Source organism: Vulpes vulpes, chromosome 12 (genome assembly GCF_048418805.1).
Source record: "Vulpes vulpes isolate BD-2025 chromosome 12, VulVul3, whole genome shotgun sequence".
Lineage (NCBI taxonomy): Eukaryota > Metazoa > Chordata > Mammalia > Carnivora > Canidae > Vulpes > Vulpes vulpes.
This window is the reverse complement of record NC_132791.1, coordinates 85174723-85202103: the sequence shown is the minus strand read 5'-3', so window position 1 is coordinate 85202103 and position 27381 is coordinate 85174723. Positions and strand designations below refer to the sequence as shown.

The window sequence follows — 27381 nt, the reverse complement described above, 5'->3', positions numbered from 1 at the left end:
ATGTGTGTGCTGCACGGAGCCTGGGCTGGGCAAGATGCGTGTAGACGGGCGACCTCTAGTGGCTCACGGTGGGATTGCAGCGCCGGCTCCGCCGTAGGGTCCTAAGGACAGGGCTCCACTGAGAAGATACAGTTTGTCCAGTACCAACCTGGACGTTAGGGAACATTCACAGGAACTACAAGCAGGCTGACTTTCAGCGCTAAGGATCCGGCCCGGGGAAATCAAAAAGGCACATTGTTTCTCTCTTGATGCCATGGGAGTTTCCAAGAAGGGAGAAAATCATAAGGATCAGAGTAATAATCCAGGAAGCTGAACCTGGAAGGACAACTGGACTTTACATGAAAAGAGGGAGGACATTCCAGGATGGAAGGATAGCATGAACCAAGCAGGCAGGCAGGAAAACCTTGAGGACATAGAGCAGGGTTTTCTAGTGAAAAAAAAATCTGTGTGTGTAGGTGTGTGTGTGTGTTGTGTTGGGGTGAGTGAAAACTAAGCCATGTGGTAGGAAGCCCAAGAATGGAAGACCCAGCCCTCCTGAGCTCTTTGTAAAGGACCCTCCTCAGGTCTCCACCGACAATGATGGACCCATGACGACGTGATGGGGGGTTGCAAACTCTAAATGCTCCCCTGGCCCAATCGCTAATGGAAATGCACGAAACACACCACATGCAGGATTCTGGCATTTTGGAGATGTCAACTTTCGTTTTAAAATTTGCAGTGATATTTAGCCAGCCTGGAGTCATGAATGCAGCTGGAAATAGTAGAGGCTGTGACAGTAAAAGGGAGGGCTTGGACGTCCCCACCACAGGCAGCAGTGACTCAGCGTTGGCCAGTTGTTACCATCAGGAATGTAGACCCACTTGCCAGTATTCCACGCCTGCGAGAGAAGGACGTGATCTACAACTTTACGTGAAACCTCCCAACGTGGAAATGCTGGGTCAACTTTTTAAAATGCTCTCCGGATCAAACAGAACATTCGGCCTTCGGGTTGTCAGTTGATGAACTGGGATTCAATGAATCAAATTTATTCTGAGGATGTTTTAAGACATGGAATTAAATAGACAAATTTTACTGTAATTCTCATGAGTTGGAAAGTTAATGACTTTGGGGACTGTTTTAATTTTTTTTTTAATTTTGTGGGGGAGGGAATTTTTTTTTTCTCTGATGGGGACCTTGCAAGGAGCTTGCTATGAGTTCCAGGAGTCCTTGGCTGCTGTCTCTCTGCCCTTTACTAGCAAGTCGGGTCAGCTTCCTGAGCCTCCGTTTTTTTTTCCCCTGGAGATATAATTGACAGATGACATTACGCTAGTTTCAGGGGTACAATGTAATGATTTGACTTTTTTAAAAAAATATTTTATTTATTTATTAATGAGAGACATAGAAACAGAAAGAGAGAGAGAGACAGAGGCAGAGACATGGGCAGAGGGAGAAGCAGACTCCATGCAGGGAACCCGATGTGGGACTCGATCCCAGGTCTCTAGGATCACACCCTGGGCTGAAGGTGGCACTAAACCGCTGAGCCACCTGGGCTGCCCCCTGATTTGACATTTGTGTAAGTTGTGAAATAATCACCAAAGGAAGCTCAGTTAACACCCATCGCTGCGCAGCTACAAAATTTTTTTTTTTCTGGTCATGAGAACTTTAAAGACTTACTCCCTTAGCCACTTTCAATTATGTAATACAGTATTATTCACTATAGATGCTATGCTGCCCACTATATGCTCAGGACTTGCTTATTTTATAACTGGAAGCTTGTACCTTTTGACCACCTTCACCCATTTCCCCCACCCCTGTCCCCCGCCTCTGGCAACCACCAGTCTGTTCTCTCTATTTGTGACTTTGGTGGTTTATTGTTGTGGTTTTTAGATTCCACATAGAAGTGAGAGCATATGGTATCCGAGACTGTTTTCTTATCAGTAAAACTGGCAGTCTCATTCGAGGTCCTTTTGGCTCAACAATGTATGATTCCTAAGGTGCCCCTACATCGAAAATTCTATGATTCTTATTCCATTGTGGAAGATGATGTGTTTTCCAGCTGACCTCACCTTCCAGAAAGCTCAGAGAGAGTTTCATTTCTGTGCTAGGCGCCTGTCATCCTTCAAGGGAGGCAGTGAGGTGTAGCAAAGTCGTGGTTAACCTTGGCCACACATTAGAGTGAACTGGAGAGTTTTGCAACAAACCCAATGCCAAGCCTCATTCTGAGCCACCCAGACAAACTGAAAGGGCTCTAGCGATGGGTCCCAGGCACGGGGATGTCTTGATTATGTGCAGCCAGGATGCACCAGTGCAGCCACTGGTGTAGGCAGAAGTAGTCTTCAACTCAGGCTCTGGAATTGGACACACCAGGGCAGGAGCAGACCGCATTGGACTGCACGGGGGAGGAAAAATGTGGTCCCTTTATACATTCATCAAAACGTCCTCCCCTAGTTTGGACAAAATAAGAAAAGTTAATAAGATCTCTACAATCAGGAACTGTGACTGTATATAAAGTCTGCATGACTCAATCTGTTCACTATTGTCAACCTTCATCAGCTGGTTGGGGGCTCCATGGCTCTGTAGTGCTGACTGGAAGCCTCTATTCCTGTCCCTCAAGAATGCAGGGTTGTGGGACGCCTGGGTGGCTCAGAGATTGCGTCTGGCTTCGGCTCAGGGCGTGATCCTCAGTCCAGGGATCCTGTCCCACATCAGGCTCCCTGGCTCCCTGCAGAGAGTCTGCTTCTCCCTCTGCCTGCCTCTCTGCCTCTCTCTGTGTGTCTCATGAATAAATACATAAAATCATTTAAAAAAAAGAACGCAGGGTTGTAAAACAAACCACCAACAGCAATCTGTCTTTATTTAAAATCATGACCATTCATTTATCATGGATATTTTGCATTCACTTAGGTGCTTAAAAAATATCGAAATCAAATATTATTTATCTTGATAATTATTTATCTTAGTTGTTTGCCACCCACTCAGAGGAGTGCTCTGCTCATTCCACCCAATCCCCGTTCTAAACCTGGGTTTAAATCCTGCTTCTGCTTGGCTGAGTTACTGATCCAATCTAAGCCTCTCTTACTCATGTGTAAGATGCAGTTAATGCCAGCACCTCCTCTGTAGCCCTGTGAGGTTCAAATGAGGTAATGTGCTGAAGTGCCTAGCACAAAGTGGGAGCCCTCTCGCATGCACTAATGTGGGTTGTCTGATATCACATACAAAGATTGTGTAATACCATGGTTACCGGGGTTCTAATTTGTCTGCTTATTCCAAGAAAGCTGGCTTACCTCGGGTTTGTCACTTCTTAGGTATAGGATTGGGGTTGAGTCAACATCATCCAGTGTCTCCAGCCAGGGGGTTTCAAGTACTTCCATAAGACCCTACAGATCAAAAAATAACCAGATATTATTTATAGCTGAACAATGACACTACACATTGCCTAGTGGGTGTAATTATTTTAATCTATTTTATATGTTTGGCTCTGTGTAAAGTTTATCTTCATCAATCTAAATAAATGTTCCATAGATTTTAAATGGTTGAGCGCTGCTCTTCTAGATCATATTTCTCAAAGTTTCATGTCCATAACATTCAGCTGGGGGTCTTGTTAAAATTTGGATTTTGAAAAAAAAAAATTTTGGATTTTGATTCAGTGGGTGTGGGATGGGGCTTGAGGTTCTGCATTTATTGCAAGCTCCCAAGGATTGGCTAAATAATTTGTGGGGTGCAGTGCAAATGAAAACAGAGGACCCCTGTTTAAAGACTATTAACAATTTCAAGATGGCAATGACAAAGCATTAAGCCAGGCAAAGAGCCCTTTGGCAAAGGCCACACACCCATGGAGCCTGCCTTGCTCCCAGGTGATACCTGTGCTGGGGGCCACCACTATACTTTGTGTAGCAAGGGTCTAATCAGTGGTGTCCTGCAGAACTTTCTGTGATAAGGGAAACGTTCTACGCATGAACTCCATGGAGTTGTTGAACACTTGAGATGTGGCTAGTGTGACCCAGACTAACGTTTTGTCGAACTTTGTTGGAATTAAGTAGCCCTGTGAGTCTAATGGCTGTCCCATTGGACAACGCAATTTGGTTGTCAACTTTTTCTAGCAGGATAGTTTCCTACTCAAGCACATTGTCAGCATCCAAGTTAACTACACAACATGAGTCAAGGGAAGACAGACCAGATCTTTTTCTTTATGCTTTAATAGATCTATTTAATCTTTAAAAAAAATATGACAGGTAATGTTATTCCAAATATTCTCCTGACAAAGACCTAGCCTAATCTGGGAAATAATCATCTTTTATTTTTTACATGAAAAAAATTCTATTTAATTTACTGTGGAAAATATTGGCAATTCATATGTTAAAAGTTTCTCGTCTCCTTTCATAGGAAATGATTGACAGCCTTTAAGTGCCGTCTGTGTCTTTTAAAATTTAAGTGACTGACACTCTCTAGGCAGAACACATTTTCCTACAGCCTTGAAATATGACTTGATTTCCCTGATGTGAAGACAGTTTTCAGGTGTCTGGGCTGCTCCTCAGTCTTTTAACCCTCTGTGGTCAGACCTCTTATTTCTGGCAATGAGACTGAGCCTGCCCAGGAATTAAGAATGAATAAAATTCAACCAGTGCCACCGGGCTTGTGGTTAGGAAATAAAGGGGCACTTCAAATTCTGAAGGATTTTTCTTTTTTTTAAATTTGGGCTGAGTGAAATTTCCAAATTGCTAAATTGCTAATCTCCAGAGAGGTTTTCTGTTTTCCCCACTCCATTCAAGACTTTAAACTTTCTTTTTGAAACAGGATTAGTTGGGCATTCAGTGAAAAAGAGAGAAAGAGAGAGGGGGAAAGAAAGGATAGGAATCTAACTTCTTGAGCCAAAGAAATAGGAGGAAGAAGATGCTAGCAGATCAGGAGACCAGGAAGGAGGGCAGGAATGTGAGAAGAGGCTCATGTAAGAATGACCACCCTCCAAACCAAAGCTCTATCCATCAGGAATTTAGAAGTACCAGGATAACACAGCATTTGGTTTCTGTGACTGGTTTTTCTTTGGATCTGCAGTTAGTTCATGGCTCTTGACATCAAAGCATAAAGCACAGGAGGGATTAAACATTCTCCAAATGGGTCAGTGCTTGGCAGCTCCGCGATACACTGTTTGGAAACCTAACACCTCAAAACAGACCCAGGAATCTATAAGAAGTTAGTAAACGATAGGATGGCAGTGGCATAAAAGGGGGTTATTATTCAAAAGTGTTAAGTCAACAGGCCAAACATTTGGGGAAAATAAATATTGCTCAATACTTATACTCTACAACAAAATAAATCCCAGATGGATTAAATATTTATGTGCTAAAAATAAACAAAAACCCAAACTATAAATGTGGGGGTAGAAGAGTGGAATTTCAGGGTCAGGAGTGTGTGTGTACTTAATCTGAGTACCGTTTACTCTCCCACCGGCCATGCACGAAGGGTTGCTTGTCTGCAAATCCACACCAATACCCGTTATTATCTGGTTTCTGGTTTCACCATGCTAATAAGCATGAGGTTGATATAAAACACATTTCTTGGGGTGCCTGGGTGGCTCAGTCAGTAAGCATCTAACTTCTGCTCAGGTCATGATCCTGGAGTCCTGGGATGGAACCCCATCTCAGGCTCCCTGCTCAATGGGAAATCTGCATCTCCCCTTCCTTTGCCCCTCCCCCTGCTCTCTCTCTCTCTCTCTCTCTAATAAATAGCAATTTAAAAAATAAAAATAAAATAAAATGCATTTCCCTGAACACTAATGAATTTGAACACTTCTTCAAAATACTTACCAGCTTTTCCAGGTTTCCACTTTCCTAAAGTGCCGGCTTACATTCTTTGACCAATTTCTACTGGAGTATCTATGTTCTTATTCTTGATTTGAGAAGGTTCCTTGAGTGTTTCTAGATATTACTCTCTTGTTAATTTAGATACTGGACACTGCAAGTTCCATTTTCTTCGTTGTCATCTACAAATTTATTTATGTTAGTCTTTGTTGAACAGAAGTCCTTACTTTTGATGCAGTAAAACCCTTCTCGCACAGATATCCGGTGTTGTTTGTGCTGGAGGCCGTCAGAGTGCCGGCTGCTGGGAGAGGGAGTTGGTAAAATGTAGCACACACCAGAAGGACTGAGCAGAAACCATGAGAAGCAATGGACCACGCGCCCATTGAACGTCAAGGGCAAACCTTAGAGACATAGTACAGGGTGAAACAGACACAGAATGAGAAATATAACACAATATAATTTGGATCAATTAAAATATGTGAACAAAATCCAATACATATTTAGCAAAAACATATGCAAATTAAAAGATACATATTTAACACATCGGAGTGATTATATGGGAGACTGGAATAGGAAATGGGGATTAAAGAGGATCAATAGGTGCACATGGGTGGCTCAGTGGTTGAGCATCTGCCTTTGGCTCAGCTTGTGATCCCAGGGTCCTGGGATCCAGTCCTGCATTGGGCTCCCTGCAGGGAGCCTGCTTCTCCCTCTGCCTATGTTTCTCCCTCTCTCTGTATTTCTTATGAATAAATAAATAAAAAACTTAAAAATAAATGAATAAAGAGGTTCAGTAAATGAGAGAAGAGCCTAGGAAGGCTCATCCACTGGTAATGTCTCATGAAATGAGGAATAAAACCAAATCTACTATACCACAGTATCCCATGCTCCAACACAGAAGGAGAAAAGACAAGAGACCTATTTTTATCATGTTAGGGTAAGAAGTCCTTCTCATCATAATGCTAAGGTAAAAAATGATAAAGTAATAGGGTGATAAAACTGACATAAAATAGTTTTAAGGTATGGGGAAACAGACATAAAATCTGTCATCATAACCATTTTTAAGTGTACGGTCAGTAGTGTTAAGTATATCCACATTGTTGTGCAACCTATATCTCCAGACATCTTGTCATCTTACAAAATGAACTCTGTCCTCATTAAACAACTCCCCCTCCCCGCTCTTCCCAGCCCCTGGCAATGCCCAATCTACTTTCTATCTTCATGAATTTGACCATTCTAGGTATCTCATTTAACTAGACTCACAGTATTTATCCGTTGGTGACTGGCTTATTTCACTCAACACAGTGTCCTCAAGTTTCATCCATATTGTAGCAAGTGTTAGAATTTCCTTTTTTCTAAGATTGAATAACAATCCATTGTATATATATATAGACCATATTGGGTTTATGCATTGATCTATCCATGGGCACTTGGGTTAGTGCTACATTTGAGCTATTGTGAATAATGCTGCTGTAAATGCGGCAAATATACAAATATCTCTTCAAGACACTGCTTTCACTTCTCCTGGGTATATATATATCCAGAAGTTGAACTGCTGAATCATGTGAGTTAAAAAGAGAATTATTACTTCTATTTTTAATTTTTTGAGGAACTGCCATAGCGCTTTTCAGAGTGCTGTATCATTTTACAGTCCCACCAACAGGGTACAAGTGTTCCAATTTCTCCATGTTCTCACTGATGCCTGTTCTTTTGTTTTTTAAAAATAATGGTCATCTTAATGGTTGTGAGGGATATAAAACATTTTTTAAAAACATGAAAAACTGAGGAAAATATTTCCATAATACCTGGTTTATAGTTCTAACAAAAGAAAGGCCTAAATAATCAATAAGGAAAACATGATTAAGAATTGAAAATAGGCTATGAACATAAACAGCAACTTAGCCAGAGGAGATGACAAGTAATTTATAAACCTACATGCATGTTCATCCTTTCTAGTAATTAGAACAATGTAAATAAACACAACATGACACCATTTAGAAAAAATGGGAAAAAATGGTAATACTCAGTGATGGTGAAGATACAGAGAAGCAGGGGCTCTGATACAAAGGCGCTGAAGAAGAGAAGAGAATGTCTACTGTCTTCCAGTGTTTGTTCTCCCTGAGTTTCTTTAGCAAAGATTAGTTTTTAATGTTACTTGGTTTGGGCTGATGAGTTGTAAGTGGAAGTGTCATGTAGGAATTCTGGAAAGGTTCCATACAAGAAAGGAGAAGGGTGTTGTTTTGTTCTTCTGCTTCTTCCTTCTGCTTTAATGGAACATAGCCATGATGGCAGGCACTCCAGTAGCCATATTGGGCCACAAGATAACTTTGCCCATGGAAACAGTATGATGTTGGTGCTTCAAAAATCAGAATTAGAGTAACTTTAGATGTCTGAAACATGGCCTCCTAGCTCCTAATTTGATCTCCTACAACTCAAACCAATATTCTATATTCAGCCTCAGGCTGGCAGTGGAAAATTCCCATTGTGTACAGGGGAACAGAGGGAGTCACACATCTCTAAGGGAATTTCATCGCCTCTGAAAATGGTCATTGTTGCCTGAAACAAATATTATAATAAAACATATTAAAAGTTTATTTCACAACACATGCAAATCAAACTATCATGCTGTATGCCTTGAACTTATACAGTGATGTAGGTCAGTTATTTTTCAACAGAACTGGCAGAAAAATTTATAAAATGTAATAAGTATAAGAGAAATTTAAATAATTTAAGCTTACAGTTGTGTTTTTTGTAAGATCTGAGCAAATATTCTTCTCAAGTTATTAAAGCTTAAAGCTGTATTAAAACTTCTGAAACACCATGTGTGATAGGCAATGCTTTCCTTGATTTTAGGGATACTTTAGCTCCTTGCACACATGTGTTGGTGAGGTACTTTCCATTTTTTCTCAAAGCCTTCCTGCCCCGTTTAATTGGCGCTCTATGTATGAAGAGAGCTGTTCATGTGAACTCACTCCCTGTTCCCTAAAGCCATGCAATTTCCAGGCAGTTATAAAAGAGGTAGTTGCAGCAAAGCAAAGGCATTGGGATAGGTTTTAAAATGGGGGAAGTGGGGCCATTTAGCCTGGAAAAGAAGAAACTCAGTGCAGGATAGCCATCTCAGGGTCTCAAGAAGTAGAGATTACATAGGGTGAACTTTCTAGAATGACAGCTGTCTATCAGTGAGCCCAACTTCCTTGAAAAGTAGTGAGTCCCCTGCCCCTAGAATTATTTCTCCTGTAGAGAACATCGCTCCTGTGGGCTGTACCAAGTCAAGGTACTGTGATGCTCTGGGGTTTTGTGGCTGACTAAACATACAATTGCCTTATCAAAAGATGAAAAGAAGGCCTCAGTGAGAACTAGGTGTGTGAGGAGGAGGCTCTTAGGGCACATGCCTGGCAGCATGTAGGGAGTTCAGTTTCTTTAATGTCGTACTTTCCAGTTGGCCATCGGCTCCAGCCAGACTGCTCTACCCACTGTCTCCTGGTCCTTCTCCACCATCTACACTAACTGCCTTCCTCTGCCTGCTAACCATCTCCCCATGCCTCTCTTCCTCTGCAGAACCTCCTCTTAAAACTTCACCCCACAATTCTCCCTGAGTTACTGAATGCAGTGATGCTTGGACATTGCTGTTAGAGATCACCAGGCTCTACACACTCGCCACTCACCACACAGCAATAAGACATAAAGAAAGGTCAAGAGCGTGGTCTTTGGAGTCAGACCAGAGTTAGAATTCAGGTCCTGCCAATAACTACTTATTACCACCCCTCAGCTTTGGTTTCTTCATCTGTCAGCTGGGGAAGATGATGCAAATGACAGCTTGTATTCACACCAGGCACTAAAGGCATCAGATGGGTCATCTCTACTAAGAGGTAGGTACTCTTCATTCTCCTCACTTACCCACTTGTAGGATTGCTGTGATGCACCTGAGATGCTTCACCCCCTGCCTGGCACACTGTCAGCACTATATAAATGCTACCTGCTATTCTTATATGGTAGGTCATGGGATCCCGAGAACCATTCCAGCAATGGTAGCCCCAGTTCCACTCCTGTCTCCCTACTGACCATGACGACATACTGAGCTGTGATACCAAAGTTGAGAAGAACTGGTCTGCACACTAATTTGGCATTTGCTTCCATTCATCTTGGACCATCACTGGTTCATTCTCGTGTCTATGTGTGTCTGGAGGATGAGAACCCTTGGTGACACTTCTGGGCACCTCCTCCAGAGAGCCATGAGCATCCCAAGTCCACAGGGTCACAATGAACAGAGAAGGGGCGTATTGGAGAAGCTGAATCCTAGCTGGGCAGCTCCTCTATGACAGGCTGGGAAGGGAGCTTTTCCCAGGTGCCAACCCATACCTTGGAGAAAAATGACAGGCTGTGGGTGGGACCTCAGATAGTGAAGAGCTCCGAGGCCTCACAGCCTCCAAGCTTGCCTTGGCAACAGCTCCTCTCCCTGTTCCTTTTTGAAAGGGAATTATGTGACTGCTGGCACTAGGCAATTATCATTTGTGAACATTTTTTTTCTTGTGTCATGTCAGAGAAAGACACACACACACCTTGCCTACGAACAGTACATTCAGGAATTACAGGCATAAGCCCATCTAGTATTAAAAATGATGTTGCCACCTAAATTCTATTAACCCTACAATGCAATCTCCCTTAGACCAAAATATTGCAATTTCCTTCTCTTTTCACTTTCTTTTTCCCCAATTTAATTTGATTTTTGCTCTCTTTAGAGGATGCACAGTAATCGGGTTAAGCCATCGTCATGTCAGTGTTGCCCTTAGATTTCCTTCTCATTCTATTTCAGTCTGTTCTTTACTTCTTCCTTAATCCACTTTCGGCCCAGTGAATATCCCAAGAAGAACTGGACAGAGATAAATCATTTTGCCTTGGAAACTTATCAGACTGAAAAAAATAAATAAATAAACAAGCTGCTGCCCTCCAAAACTCAGAAAATCACGTTAGCCTAGGGTACCAAGTCTGTTTATTTTCCTTTATCTAAGGGATAGATTTCATTATGAAAGGTGGGTCTGCCTGAATGGCCCAAGGAGTCCCTCACACTAAGGAAATGCCAGCAATAATAAATAAATGTGTTTTCTATTGAAATAGTCCAATCTGGATTTCAAAAAGGATTATATTTGTGTGATTTTTTTGAAGGGCAGGGAATAATATAAGTTCTAAATAATAATTCTGCAATTTCAGCTCTTTTTGGGGGCATGTAGAATTGCTTGCCAACTCCTGAAAGCCCAGACAGTAATTGATTTAACAAGACTGAAGCAATATTGCTTTTTATGCAGCTTACGGTGTAAACAAATATTTCCTCTTAACACATTTCTAATGTTTGGTATAATAACATTCATCAAATTAGATGAAAACAGACACAACTTTTTAAAAAACCCAGTCTTCCTTTGTCCCTTCTCTTTCTACACCCAGGAAAAATGAAGAACAGAATAATAAATTAGCATCAGCTAGAGCAAGTGATGAAGGCCAAGTGGCTTGTTTATTTCTTTCTGATAAATTTTAGTTACGTGTTGTTTTGAAAAGAAGGAAAGGGACTCTGTGCTCACAAGATCTCATCCAAAAGTGGCTTTTTGTTGTTTAGGAAAGGAAAGTGAAGAAGTAATAGCACTATGATAACATCCCCATCCCGACAAGGTGACCCCGTGTCTGGTTCATGCAGCTGCAGAGAACACTATGGTGTGGAAGCATCCAAAGAAGCATCTTTAGCAATCAGGAAGCCTTAGTGAGCCTCCTCAAAGGAAAACTCAGGCACTCTTAAAACAATGTAACATTCCGTGTCAACTGTATTTTAAAAACAACCAATGAAAATAACCCTCAGGCACCCTGATCTGTTTGCGGGCATCCACGTTCTGGGCAGCCTGGATACCAACCCCACCCCTGGTCTGGCTTCACACGCTCCATGATTATGTCACTCTGAGACAAGATGGAATTGATGTTGGGATGACCTTAAAGGGCATCTTGCAGGTAACAAGCCTGCCACATTTACAGACTTCCTTGGATACAGCTCGAGGATGTGGCCTAGAAGATTCTTCAATCAGGAAGACTGGAAGTGAAAGAGTGGGCAGTTTCTTCAGTGTGAAGGTGGGGTCCATGTTCCTCCAAAGGAGAATACAAGTCAGGTAACCTATAGGGCCGAAAAACAATATAGAAAGGCCCATTAACAAAATCTGGGTTTTTTTCGTCAGACTTAAAATTGGACTAGTCACTGACGAAGAGATGAATGGATCTGTCTAGATATAAACAAACATAAACCAGTATGACTAGGTCTATCTGTCCTCCTGTCTGTCTCTATCATGATCTATAGTTCCATTTATCACGTTTTGCTAATACTTACCATGTTTCCTTTCTGTGATGTAAGTTGGCACAGGTAATGCCATGAGGCTACTCTCTCTTTTTAAAATGAACAAAATTAAAAGTAGCTCATCCTTAAGTAATGCAGCCGGCAAAAGTCTTTTATCAAACTGTCAATGACTCTAAGAAGTCACTGTATAGAAGACCCTTAAAATGAAAATTGAGGGGCTCTTGGGTGGCTCAGTCAGCGTCCAACTCTTGATTTTGCCTCAGGTCATGATCCCAGGGTCCCGGGATCGAGCCCCATGGATGAGTCTGTGGTGAGCTCTTTGCTCATCAGGGAGTCTGCCTCTACCTCTGCCTCTGCCTCTCCTCCTGCTCATGTTATTTTTTTCTCTCTCTCTCAAGTAAATAAATCTTTAAAAAAAATGAAAATTGATGGGAAGAGTAGGCTTATACACTTTGTGAAGCAGACACAGACACAATTACAATTTGCCTCAAACTGCAGGCAATTTCCCTTTGGATTGATGTCAAACAGGGAAAATTTCAGCCTGAGGACACTTAAAAAAAAAAACGGATCAGTATTGGGGAACAGAAGAAACAGACAACTAGGGATGGGTGTGTTAATGGAAACTCCATCTTAGTCCTGCCTGAATTTTACTGTGAAGGCAACAGTGGTTGAAGATCAGTGAAACAATAGCTCCTCCTGCCCATGACCCCATCATTCACCCCACCAACCTGTCATCATTCTAAAGTAGGAATTTTCTTTCTTCTTTCTGTTTTTAGTTGGCAATTATATCCGTGCACTGAGGTGCTGCCATAAGGTACTCATAAAATGTTCTGGAAGGGAGGCATAACCTGCCAAGGTCCATAACCTTGGAAAAGAATACCTGAGGATTTTCAGTATAACCAGAGGGACAGCAGAAAACATATCTGAAAGCAACTTTATCAGATCTTTCTTTATTAATCAAGTGTCAAGCTCATGATGATTGGCTACCTTTGTGTAATAAGTGTCCACCTACTTACTTGTTCAAATAGAAATGATGTGTCATTAAAGTTACCTAAAACGGGGGGCACCCAGGTGGTTCAGTCAGTTGAGCATCCAACTCTTAATTTCCGTTCAGATCATGATCTCAGAGTCATGGAACTGAGGCCTGTGTCTGGCTCTGTGCTCAGCATGGAGTCTGCTTGTCCCTCTCCCTCTACTTCTTTTCCTGCTCACTCGTTTTCTCCTTCTTTCTCTCTCTCTCAAATAAATAAATAAAATCTTGAAGAAAAAAAGAGTCTCTCTCCCTCTCTCTCTCTGCTCCTCCCCCTATGCTCACATGCCTACTCTTTCTCTCTCTCTCTCTCAAAAAAAAAAAAAAAAAAGTTACTTGAAACCAATGTAATTCATTCAAGGGTACCTTCTCACCATGACCCATATCCATTGCCCAGGTAGGGCATAGATCAGGATGCCATCTGTTATTTCAACAAACAAGCAGAAGGAGGGGCCTTGGGTTATGTGATATGATGTGGTGCTTTGGCAGGCATATCTTGAACCCAGAGCTGAGCTTCTTCTCTCCAGCTCCTGGATCGAGCAGAAGTACACATTGATGTCATCTCCTCCCCACTTCCTTTTTTAAGGGAGAAGTCATAAACAGTGGAAAGTCCAGCTGAGAAAAGAATATGAAGATCAAAGGGATAGGGTGGCGGGCTTCTGCTTGGGGTTCCCCTCAATCCTATCTCCTTCCTTGGGGGCTGTTTCTGTTGGAGTGGGTGGAGGATTTTCTTCCTGGCTTCCAATTCATTTCAGTCCATTCCACTCCAATTTAATTTCTCAACCCCCTACACACACATCCACCTGCCTTCATCTCCATGTGTGGAAGAAAGAGAAGAGTAACTGGGGTGAGTTAGGCAAAGAGGGGATGAGGAGGGAGGCAAAGGAAGAAGACAGAGCAGCGAGGAGAAGTTTGGAACCATGACTTTGAGAGGTACTGGTCATGAGAAAGCATAGGTGAATTAGAGGGTGCAATCAGGTCACAGCTACCTTATCTGCCCACCTCAGGATCTCACTCCATCCCTCAGTGGTACTCTGCACAGATGTACTGAGGTGAGAAGGAAGGGAAGCTGGGTTTGGAGTGGCAGGAAGGGAAATAGGAGAAGAGGCAAGAACTAAAGGAGAGGAAGGGAAGGACTGAGGACACTCCCCTTGAGTCTTCACTTTCTTGACTTTGCCTCTATCTTTACCCTGCATAGTGTATGGTTACAAAAGCAAAGACTGCAGATTCAGCAGCTGAGCCACGAAAATTAAAATTACTCACCTTTGGGAAAGGACACATTCGTGATCGGGTAAATGGAATGATGATGTTCATTCATCAGAGGCCGCTATGCAATGAGTTTCCGACTGGTTAACTTCTAAATAACAAGACTTGCTCTAATGAAGGCTGAACGGTACTTGAGTTTGGTTCTTAGCATCAGGATTTGCACTTATTTCAACTTGGTTGGAAGCTCTTGATATAAAGAAATAGCAATTCCTGACCAGTGGGTCTTTGTGTGGGCAAATATCTGAGAAATCAGTGGCTGAATGTGAAAACACTATGCCACAAAAAGAAAGAAAAGTCATAGAGATAAACGTTGGGAAGGTCTATCGAAGCACCACTTAGAGAAGTTGCTCGTAGGCTGATGGGAGCTAGGTCCCCATGTTAGCAAGGGATATATCCATCTATCAGAATTCTATGCCATTAAACAGTCCAGTTCAATTCTGATGCCATGCCCACCAATCCCCCTGTGATGATCTGACTTCCCAGAGAGCTTGCCTAAAAGGAGGAGAAGACATTGATCAGGCCAGTGCAAATTTCTCAGCTATCCGGAGTTGCATTTCCTATTGTCAATTAATATGCTTATGTGTTATGCATTTATTTTAAAATTCTAATTGTAATTCAAAGGGAGTATTCAAACTTGTATTCAAACTGAGTCCAAAATGACAATTTGCAAAGCTCTTTCAGAGCCATAGGAAGTAGTCATGATCAAGTATAGCAATCGTTTCTATATGTGCTGCTCCCAAAATCAATGGGAACTGGCATCTACAAGGAAATCAAATTATAAAAGATTAGTCCGTTTTGAAGGCACCTTAAGTGAGTCATTTAGCAGAACTGACTCAATTGCTCATATATTGGTTTTGAATTTACATACTTTGCTTCCCATTACTAATTTCATCTTGCTTTTTAGCCTGCACTTATGCTGATAGCACAAAACATATGAGCTTGTCATCCCTTCTAGCTTAAAGATATCTCCTTGGGGTAATTATCTATCTAGTCTTTCAAGACTTCTCCCCCTGTTTGGTTGATGGGGCCATCCTTTGGGTCTTTCCAGAATCTATAGTGATGTTTCTTGACCCACCTGTTCTTTTGGGCATCACGCTTATGACTCTGAGTCTGGCCATTGCCTTTGGAGTCAAGGGCCCTACCCTCTGTGGCCTCCTCATCTCAGCCCCACCCTTCTTACCGTCATACAAATCCCTAAGACTATCTGGAGCTCCTGAAGAGTCTCTGAATTTGGTCACCATCCCCTCAGTTGTTGGTTTCATAGCGCCCTGCCCCTATTGTAGAGCCATGCCTCTCAGTTCAGCTTTATTCCAATTCAAGATCAGACTGATCTTTTAAAACCTCAGATTTTTTTTAATCACAAATCCTTTAAAGGCTCACCACTGCTTTTTTTTAAAGATTTTATTTATTTATTCATGAGAGACACAGAAAGAGGCAGAGACACAGGCAGAGGGAGAAGCAGGCTCCATGCAGGGAGCCTGACGTGGGACTCGATCCCAGGACTCCAGAATCACGCCCTGGGCCGAAGGTAGACGCTCAACCGCTGAGCCACCCAGGCATCTCCTCACCACTGCTTTTAAGACAAAGTTTCCTAATAAAGCCAGTGGAGCTCGGCAAAGGTTTCTCCTTCCCCATCCTGCCCTCATCAGGCTCCCATATTCTCTCTGACTCTGATCCCTACTCCAGCCTCAACGGTTCTCCTTTGGGCTGCCCTTCTGTTTGCTCTTAAAATCTCAGTTCAACCATTAAATATTCAATGGATGAATGTGTGGCAAGGTATTTAGACATATCCTTTTCATTCTAAGGATTTCAAACCTGCGGTTAGCAGCTATCATCTTATTTCCTAGTGAAACAGGAGCTGAGGATACAAACTTTGCCACTGGTCCCCTCCTTGGTTTTAGGCATCACTCTAGACCCCAGGACTCTGACAACCATAGTATGAAAACCACTGGTTCAAGCCATAGAGAGTGTTTTAAAGAAAAGGCAGGAAGGGCAGCCCCGGGGCTCAGCAGTTTAGCGCCGCCTTTGGCCCAGGGCGTAATCCTGGAGATTCAGGATCAGGTCCTGCGTCGGGCTCCCTGCATGGAGCCTGCTTCTCCCTCTGCCTGTGTCTCTGCCTCTCTCTCTCTCTCTCTCTCTGTGTCTGTCATGAATAAATAAATAAAATCTTTAAAAAATAATAAAGAAAAGGCAGGTATGATGACATCTATGCTTTAGGAAGATTACTCTTGCAATTGTACGAGTATTACCAGAGAGGGTATATCATACACTTGTCTTGTAGCACTTCAGGTCTTTCCAGTCTCTCCTCTCTCTCATTCCAGATGCAGCCATGGCAAACAACTCTACATGGGTTCCAGCTGGGTGAAAGAAGGAATATCCTGAGAGCTTTTTGCTTCTCCCAGGGGCCACATGCCACTGGCTTCCTACCATGGGTTCTCTTTGGTGTTAACAAGGTGAGGGACTTTACAGGGTCCTGCACAGCACTCACTAATACTCACCCTGTACATTCAGGACCTTACCACTCCATAGGGATGATTTCTCTCTTTTTTATCCTAAAAGAATGGTCCCAAGATAGAACTTATGTGTTTTTTTAGAGGATGGTTTTTCAGGATCAAATAATCAGTCACTCTTAACAAAAGCCAATGCAGTCATGCTTCTTTGTACAAATTCTCTTTCCCTTCATGTCTCTCTGATCCCTTGGTATGTGCTCCCTACGAAAACATAAGCTTCTGCCTCTGGCTGAGATGGAGGACCAAGAATCCAAGGCAGGGGAATTTCTAGCAGATCCCCATCAATGGAGCCCATTCTTAAGTTTGGATAATTGGTGGATTTGCTGATAATTTATATGAGAGATGACCTAGCCCTTGTCACAGGAAATGGCTATGAGAATGAAGAGAAAGAGGTAGACCAGAAGATATTTTTAAAGGAGAAAATGTATAATGTAATGATCAGTTAGATTTTGTCTAGAATGACCCCTAGGTTTCTAGGCGGTGCTTTTGCATGGGAAAGACAGTTTTGCAAATGCTGTGCTTGAGTTACATACTCAACCATGAAGAGATGCCCAATTATGGAGCTGGAGCTTGGGAAAGAGATCTGAGTTGATCATGAAGCTAAATGGTTCATGGGGATGTCTGAAGTCAAGGAGAGGGCAAACTGTATCACCCAGAGCAAGCATGTAGAGTAAGAAAGGAGCCAATGATGCATCCCTAACATGAAGTGGGAGGTGAGGTGAGGTGAATAAAGAAGAGCTGTGGAAAAGGAAAGTGAAGTCTGAGATGTACAAATAGATGAGTCAGGTGGCACCTAGATTATTACGTGAGAAAATTTATTCCAGTACATTTTCACAGAAGGAAATGGAGGATTTCAGAGACAAGGGCAAAGAACTTTGTCTACACAAAATTGACATAGTAACCCCCAGCTTGTTTTAAGATGTATAGATACTAGTCAAAATAATATGGTCACTAAACTATACATCACTTTCAAACTCTGAAACTGGGGAAATTAAACAATATGATCTCTGTAGAAACCATAGCATTTAGGGGAACAAAATGCACACTTAAGATAGGGGGGAAATTAAGCTGCTGGTATCGATGAAAATTCCCATTTTAGTAACTAATGCAGGGGCTCCTTAGCTGCATCTGTGCTCTAGGCCCAAATGTCCATTTGGGGAGCAGAACGGATAATCCCTCAGTCTCTTTCTTAGCTTTATATTGTACTCAAAAACATAAAATATGCATTTAAAAACAACCAGCATAGTTGTAGAGTTTTTAATGATCATTTACCAAAGTGGTTATTATAGATTTTTGAGAAAAAAATTCATTTTAATAATGTATTCTGGAACAAATTCAAAATATCATGATAGCAAAATGACTATTAATTCATTTAGATAAGTTTAATAAAGGACAACCTGAAATGAATCTAATGCTATATGTCATTCAGATACCTTTATAACTCAATTTTAAAAGAATAAAGAAGGGATACAGTTTAAAAAGCAAATTTAGCTTTATCTTAGACATTGGCCATGGCAACATTTTTCTAGATATGTCTCATGAGGCAAGGGAAACAAAACTAAACTAAACTGCTGGGACTTAATCAAAATGAAAACAAAGGAAATAAACAAAACTGAAAGACAACCTACAGAATGGGAGAAGATATTTCCAAATGACATATCTGATAAAGGGTTAGCATCCAAAATACATAAAGAACTGATATAACTCAACACCAAAAAAACAAACAAACAGTCCAACTGCAGGCAAGAACAGACATCTCTCCAAAGAAGATATACGGATGGCCAACAGACACTTGAAAGACGCTCAACATCACTCATCAACAGGGAAATGCAAATCAAAACCACAATGAGATGTCACCTCACACCTGTCAGAATGGCTAAAATCAACAACACAAGAAACAAGTGTTGACCAGGATGTGGAGGAAAAAAAAACTCTTACACTGTTGGTGGGAATGCAAAGTGGTGCGTACACTGTGGAAAACAGTATGGAGGTTGCTCAAAAAGTTAAAAATAGAACTACCCTATGACCCAGCAATTACACCACTAGGTATTTATCCAAAGGATACAAAAATACTGATTTGAAGGGGCACATGCACCCTGATGTTTATAGCAGCACTATCAACAATAGCCAAATTATGGAAGTAGTCCAAGTAGCCATCAGTTGATGAATGTATAAAGAAGATGTGGTCAATGTATATACAGGGGAATATTACTCAGTCATAAAAAGGAAATCTTGTCATTTGTAGCAAAATGGATAGATCGAGAGGATATAATGCTGAGTGAAAGAAGTCCATCAGAGAAAGACAAACATCACATAATTTCACTCATATGAGGAATTTAAGAAACCAGACAAACAAAGGAAAAAAGACACAAACACAGAAACAGATTCTTAAATATTACTTTTAACTGGAGAACAAACTGATGATCACCAGAGGGGGGGTAGGGGGAATGGCAGAAATAGATGGAGGGGATTAAGGAAGGCACTTACCATGATGAGCACTGAGTAATGTACAGAATTGCTGAACTACTATATTTACACTTGAAACTAATATAAAACTGTGTATTAATTAAACTGGAATTAAAATTTTTTAAAAAGAAATTTAGTTTTAAAATACATGAAAGAAAATTTCTGGATACCATTTATATAACTTACTATTGTTTTAATTTTTTTAAAAAATTCATAATTTAAAAAATAACTTCAAGGTTCACTTGCTTTTCATATATGTCTTTCTAAGCACACTGATTATATATATATATATATATATTCCTATCCAGGCGTGTGTGTGTGTGTGTGTATTATCTCATATATATACACATATGAGATAAAATTCTATTTTCCACAGAAAAAAGTTTTGGCTTCTGGAATACTACAGGTCATTTTGTTTTCTGAAGTGGTGAATCATATTATTCTAAAGGTCTAAGACCCCATTGCCCTAATTAAATGATAAATATTTCCATATGTGGCTACTAATTTAAGACCAACGAGCTTATTTCTAAGTAGAGCAACTGTAAAGATGGTGACAAAGAGATCTCAACCTGATATCAATAGGCCAGACCATTAGTAGTGGGCAAGTGGCGGCTAAAACACAGTAAGATTTCTCAGTTCAACCCAACCAACAGAATAACTACTTTTAGCTACCTGTATCACATCAGATATTGACAAATATAGTTTTTTAAAATGACATTTCAAGATGAACTTGGTTGAATAATATATTTGGCCATATTTTCCCTCCTGCCTTGCATTATAGACACAACATCACAGTGACTATGAGGTGGTTGGAATAAATGAGGTGCAGTATACAGCTTTTGTTTTTCTAAGAAGGCTGAGTTATAAAAACTTTACATATCTGGGGAAAGTCTTTTGATATAGATCCGATTGGAAAAAACGAAAACAAAAACCTCTCAACAAACTCTAGAGAAGGTTCCATTCAGCACGGTGAGCTAACCTAGGAAAAACTCCCTTCTGGCCAATAACTCTGCTTAGGTCACAGCTGTCAATTTGGTAAGCAGTTTGGCTTGTTGGTTGGAAAAATGCTGTGAAAGCAGATGTGAAACTCCAGTACACACACACACACACACACACACACACACACACACGCTATGCACACATACAAGGTGACAATCACTGAGCCTAAAATAAAAGACACAGATTTTCGTACAAATTGAAAACGAATAAAGCTACATGCCTTGTTGTCTGTTACTATAATCCAAATGGTATTCAGGCATCAACTGGGGGCATTTGTTAGCCATGTAGTTTTCAAGATTAACTCAACAACAACCAGGAGTAGAAATTTTACTAAATGACAGAGTACCCCAAAGGAAAATGCATCCTCCAGGTCTGGGTCCCTTTGAGAACTTCCATCCTCCAGCACCCTTACTTGATGTGTAAAGTTTTAACGACATTGTGTGACCTGAGGTTGTCTCTGCAATTACAACCAGTGGGCAAACACCACTCCTTTGACAGGGAGTGCTCTAGCAATTTCTAGTGGCTATTCTAACTGAACAGGTTCCTTTCCAATAGGACAATGAAATACACATTCTCAGCCCCGTGGGTCTTGTTTCTCTGCAGAGGTAGATCCATGTTCAGGTGCACTGTCCAGGTGCACATGTTACATCGATCCTGATTCTTTCCTCTTTCTCTTCTTTTTAAAATGCAAGCTTTAATGTCTTAGTAAGAATGCTTTTCTTGGAAATAGATTTAGAGCACATGGAGCTGAGTCTACACAAGGGAAAAGGACATTAATGTTTGTTCAGTAATGTGGGAGATAGCCTTGCAATATTTCCCCCCAAAAGCTCCCCCTTATTTATTCCACGACAGTACGAATGCATTGCTATAAGTCAGGAATGTTACTGCTGAGTTCTTCAATTAGTAGGGGATGCTTCTGCTCTGGTTGCTCCGACAACAAGAAATAAGTGACTTTAGGGTCTTGAAAATCAAGTATTGGGCCTACTGAGCCCAAGGATGCAATGTTTTGGGGTCACAACTCTTTCATCTATAAAATCACTTCCCCCTTACTCCATTTATAAATCTCATTATTCTAGTTTCTTGTACACACTATTGCCAGATGGGCCTTCCTAATGATAGCTCTGTTCTTGGCCCTGCCCTATTCACAGGCTGCTCTTCACCCTTAGACTGATGTAGAAATTCTCATCCACAATCGAAACATGCCGCTATGAAATTCCAACCAATAATAGTTTATTCATTTTTTCCCTTCTGATCCCCCTACTGTTCTTCTGTACTTCAGCCAACATGGACTGTTCCCTGTTCTCTGTATATCTTTGTTGTTCTAGGTCTCAAGTCTCAATATTTTAAGTTTGTTTTTATCCCCTAAAAGCCATTTCAATTCCCATCTCTTTAAAGAAAATTTTTCCTGAGTCTCCCAACTATATATGGTGTTCCCTTGGTGTAGTACCTGCTGCGCCTTGTATTCCTCCTTGAAATGTATGTACTTATTTCCCACCTGCATTCTTCAGATAGACAGTAGGCTCCTCAAGGGTAGACCACATGTCGTAATCTCATCTTTGTGCCACACCCCAACTCCTACTGCACAGCATTTTGCTCAAAATGGGTATCAATTGGAAGGAACTGAGTCAACATAATTTCTATTTATTTATAAACAAGCAAAGGAGCAACAGGTGCTAAATGGGGCTATGGACGGGAACTATTGGATGAGAAGTGTCCATGTAGGACTCGTATTTCTTCCCTTTAGAAAACATAGGACATCTTTTCACCCAATCCTCATACTGACCCGTTAGCATCCCATGTCATAAATATCCCGATGAGGTCAAGAAAGACCCAAAGAGAAGAATGGGACTTCTGATATCATGGTGCTTTGGGAGTGAAAGGACTTTGCCTTGTCCCCAGCACCATCTTAGAGAGTCCGTGAATGGTGGGGGGATTGCAGATCAAAGGAGAGAGATTTGGGAGGCTCCTTATCACTAGCAAAAAGTAGGGATGGGGTGGTGAGTGGGGGTGGGGCGAAAAGGAAAGTGAAAGAAAAATGAGTACTCAACTAGAGATAAAAGACCTTCCTAGTGGTTGAGACCAGAGCTGCTGAGGCCCTGCCACACAACTCTGCTCTTCTTATAACTTAATCTTTGTCCTTGCCACCTCTTCCATGAAATTCCACAGAGGTGATGAGCACCCAAAGCCCTGGAAGATTCTTGAAATAAAAGGCACTAGGTAAAGACAAAACATTAGCATTATTATAAGGAACCTGTCACAGACAGAAACAGACACCACAATGCATAATTTTTTAAAAATAAATACCATGCTGTCAGATTGGAGAGTGGCTGTTAGATAATTTGGCAACTGCAGTGGAGCAAATGTTCAAGAGAGGTGAGTATTTTTCCACTATTCCAGAAGGCGGAGAACATAAACAGCAACAATTTCTGCATCAATCTTTCAGTCGTGTCCATCAAATTAGGCTTTCAAGTTTAATGCTGAATAAAATACCCTAAAAACAGTGGAGAGCAAGCCCAGACTGAACATCTTGAAAGTGGTAAGCTGAGAGGGAGCGCGTGCACACTCCACGTGAACGTTTCGCAGTGTCAGAAAATGCAGCACATTACAAAAATCAGTCTGTGGTTTTCTTCAGCGTGTTCCCTTCCAACAGTCCCAAGGGAATTCGCGTTGTAACTGTGCAGTCGTACTGTCATAGCAGCTGAGACAGAGTTGATGGTCAGAATGGGGGACCCGTCACATGGACACCCTGTCCTCTCCAATAAAGTAGGACACGCCAAGTGCAGAGAGAACAGACATGAGAGATGTGTCCCTGACACAGGCCAGCTTTTCATGCCAACCATGGCACAAGATGGAGCAAGATCAGCCCTGTTCATGGGGATCTAGGACCAAGGGCATAGTGGAGGGAATGGCAGGGGGTGGCGGGGGTGGGGTGGGGTGGGGTGGGGTGTGGAGACAGCCTTGCCGGGCAGCAAAGGGATTGGCTAATAATAGTTGTGTTGATACCACAGAGAATTGAAGCCACAGCAGAAGGGGAAACTAAAGACATTAAATTTTAGTAGAGCTAATTTTGGAAGAGAGGGGAAAGTGCTGAGGGAAATGAAACAGGATAAAGCTGTTGAAGAGAAAGCCACGAAGGAAATAGAAAGTATTCAAAGATAAATTAACACATGACCAAAATCACTACAAGCTACCCAGTCATAAATATTCCAACAGGGGGGAAAAGAAAGCCAAGGTGGATTAAAAGTGAGAATCAATGGTAAGAGGAACAGAAGCGCTGCATAGTAAGAATTCGTGGAAGTAGAGGAGATCTACTGATGGAGATCCTGAATGGAGATGAGATGGGGAGAGGTAATTCTACCCTTGGACAAGCACCTCTGTTTACTCCTCTATGCATTTTTCTCCCAGCTCCATTTCCTCCATCCTATAAATACTTCTATTTGTGCTTTTCTCTCTGGCAACCACTGCAAGTCTCTTGATTCAGCTCTTGTTTCCTCCCATGCGTCCTTGATTGTAGGAAGGGAGGCAATTTACCTGGAGACGGGGCGAAACCCACCTCAGAGAACATGCTAAGGACTTGGACAGTGGCTGCCCCACATGTTAGGTAAGAAGACTCCCCTCCACATCAGAACAACAGGTGAGGGAAAGCTTCTGAAGAATGCAGTGAGTGAGTCAGATGTTGGCAATAGGTATATAGACCACCAGCTCATTGTGGAGAGCGCAGAGTCATCAAAGGAGGCACCAGCATGTATTTCTGCCCCCACGGTCCCTGACGGACACTCCTCTAAACTCAATGGGAAGAAGGCACACATCCATCTGTGTGGCTCAGCACAGGGGTAAGGAAGGCACAGGAAACCTATAGCTTTTAAGCTCTCAATTCCCTGGTAAGTAGGTCAAGTGGAAGTCTGTAAATTTAAAGTGGAAGTCAGGAAAGGCCAAAAATCATACATCATGGCTACATTGCCAGCAAATGACTACAGCTCAGCATGGCCAAAAGGGGAAAAATAATAATAATAATAATAATAATAATAATAATAATAATAATATAAATCCTTGGATCTGTGGAAAGCAAATACACTTTTCAGCAAGCACACATACTCTGCAATCCAAAATAATATGAGTTTTAATATTTCACTTTAAGAGAGTTTGGGGGTCTCAGGTTGGTGCATAGCTTGCATTTGGTACAAAGACTCTGAAAAAAATTTTGAGATGCTAGTAGTTACTACTGAGAGGCAAGCACCTCTGACCCTATTCTAGGGCCACCTTTCTCACTGCTGGGGGCTGACCATAAGTCAGGAATTCCCAAACTATTCCACTGTCTTTGTGTGAGCTGCACGCAGAGGAGAACAGACATGGCTAGACCTTTTACAGTGGAGACAATAACATTTCTTCACTAGGAAATCTGGTGAGAAAGGTTCCTATAAAATAGAGTAGGGGCCTGAGCCAGTTTAAACACTAAGAGTGGGCTGATTCTGGATGTTGGGGAAGGCTGGGGAGTGGAAGGCCATGCTTGGCTACACTAACATCCTAGTTCCCACATAGTACATTAATAGCAGGAAATACAGAGATGGCTATACTGGGATGACTAGAGTCCTCCCCAAAAATGCACATTCTTCCAAAACCTCAGAGTGTAACGCTATTTGGATGTAGGGGTGGTGTAGAGGAAATTAGTTAAGATGAGGTCATGCTGGATTAGGGCAGGTCCTAGCTCCAATGGTGTCCTCATAGGACAGATACAGATGCATACACACATGCACTAGGGAGAAGGCCATAGGAACATGGAACAGAGATTTGAGTAATGTCGCTGCAAACCAAAGGATGCTAAGGATTTGAATATCTTAGCACCAGAAACCAGGAAGGACTCTTCCCTGGCACCTGCAGAGAAAGTGTGGTCCTGTTGACACCTTGATTTTGGACTTCTAGCCTACAGAATAAATTTCTATTGTTTTAAGCCATTCCATTTGTCGTGCTTTGCTATGACAGCTTGAGGAAACTAGTACAAGGGCTCTCACAGGCAGCTATTCTACCGGTAAATGACAAATGGAACTAGGAAACAGAATAACTACAAAAAAACCTGACTCAAAGACAATAAAAGGACAGCTTCTCAGGACCTTTTTCCATGTTGTAAACAACCTCAGGTAGCCCACATACATGGTTGGGAGTAGGGGGTAAAGTCAGAGGAAATTTTTAGGATCAAGTCTCAGGGCGATTTCTATGTGCAGAGAAAGTAACACTTAACCCCCCACCAGCGAGGTACTTCAAAGGGAACCGTTGACAGGGGCAGAAAAGAAAGCATCTTTTGTTTGCAAGGGGCAGCGTTTTTAGCTGCTTCCTACTGGAAGCTCTTCCTTCCCACCTCACAGCATAGGGGAAAGATAAATCATCCTCCTAGGCAGGCTGCAAGGAGACACCAGAGGGTTTGTTGGAATCTGTATGGTAGAGATTCAGGCACTTAGAATAAACCATGGAAGTCAGGCGGGGCAGGTGCATGGGGCAATTGCTTCCCTGGTATTTTTCCACATGACCAGGGCCAGCTCCTTCCGTTCCTCAAGGTGTGGTTCCAAGCCTTCAAAACCTTTCTTGAGGCCTCTGCCCTCTTCCTTCTGTTCTCTTCTTTCTTGGCTTTGGATATCCATGCACTAGACTTCACAGAGGAAATTCAGCCATCCACCATGCATTCCCTCAAAGTACTGCCCCCTTTGCTACAAGTATCCATGTGTGCCCCTCCCTCCTGTCCTGAAAGAAGACGTGCCTCCCTCGTGTTAAAAGTCAACTCCTCCCCCTGTTCTTTGTATCTCCTATGCTCCTCAGAGGCCTTCATCCACCAGCAATCCTTTTTCATGCCCCCAGCCTCCTTTTGTCACTTCAGTAGAAAATACAATCAATCTTTCTCAATTTAGGATCCTCTCCCTGGCTTCTGTGATAGCTCCCCTCACCCTCAGCAATTACTCTCTCCCACTCCTTCCTTTCTTGAAGCTTCTTGGAAGAGCAGATTACATTCAGCAGGTGTATTGTTTTGCACCATGTAGCTACAAGCCTGGCTCTAGCCCCACTGTTACACCATGACACTGAATCTCAGCCAAGGGGTTGCTGAATTAGGGAACACTTTCTCATCTTATCTAGTTGATATCTCTGTGGTATTTGGCTTTGGCTTCCTTGACATTCTATTCTTCTTTGACTTTAACGGCATGACTTTTGTCTTCCTCCTACCTCTCTGGAAACTCTTTTTCTGTCCCCGTGTCTTGATCTCTTTTGGCTTCTGGATTACCCCATAGTCCTTCAATCCCAGTACCCTTCTTTTATTCTGAGCCCTCTCTTTTCTACTCAGAGAGTAAAATGCTTAGAAACACACTGCCCACAGAATATCATCCACATCCATATTGTAATACATACTGACGAATCCCACATATATATCAAAGGCTCTGTTCTTTCTTCTTATATTCACACCCCACAGACCCTCCCAATTCAACATATTCAAACTTAAACAATCATCCTGCTTGGTTATTGCTTTGCCCACCCTACCCCCCATCAAAAACCCTGTTCTCCTCCTTAACTTCTTTCATTCCCTACTGATAATTCAAATAAGGTTTCTTGAAGTACCAAGTATCTGGGTGATTGGTCCTGAGCTTGCAGAGATAAATGAGATCTCGGAGAACAGTAAGAGAGATATTCAAGCAAATACATAAGTGGTAATCTAACAATAGAAACAAAACTAGAAGTCATGTACAAGATATAGAGGTAGTATGGAAGAGAGGATGATTATCTGGATCAGACTAGGAGGAAGATTAGGTCTGCAGTGCCAGAGAATGCTCTCCAAAGTAGATGAGATAGGCTCTTCCCTCAAAGAGTGGCTGGTCTGTCTCCATTAGCACCCACCACCAGCAATCCACTGCCTCAGCCTGAATTCTGGGAGTATTTCTAGAATCACCTTCTACATCTGATCAGTTTTTATCAGTTACACATGCAAAGATCTCTCAAAACGTTATCTCTTGGACAAATTCGGTTTAT

The 27381-nt window shown here is 41.9% G+C and overlaps 1 long non-coding RNA gene across 1 annotated transcript; it reads right to left on the bottom strand.

Moving 5' to 3' along the window:
* Positions 1-1337: 1337 nt before the first annotated feature.
* LOC112920455 (uncharacterized) lies at positions 1338-6862 on the bottom strand. The gene is made up of 3 exons (XR_011995679.1): positions 5784-6862; positions 3264-3356; positions 1338-2423 (listed from the first exon to the last, which is right to left on the bottom strand). It is a non-coding gene; the product is annotated as an uncharacterized lncRNA (long non-coding RNA).
* Between the last annotated feature and the right edge of the window lie 20519 nt (positions 6863-27381).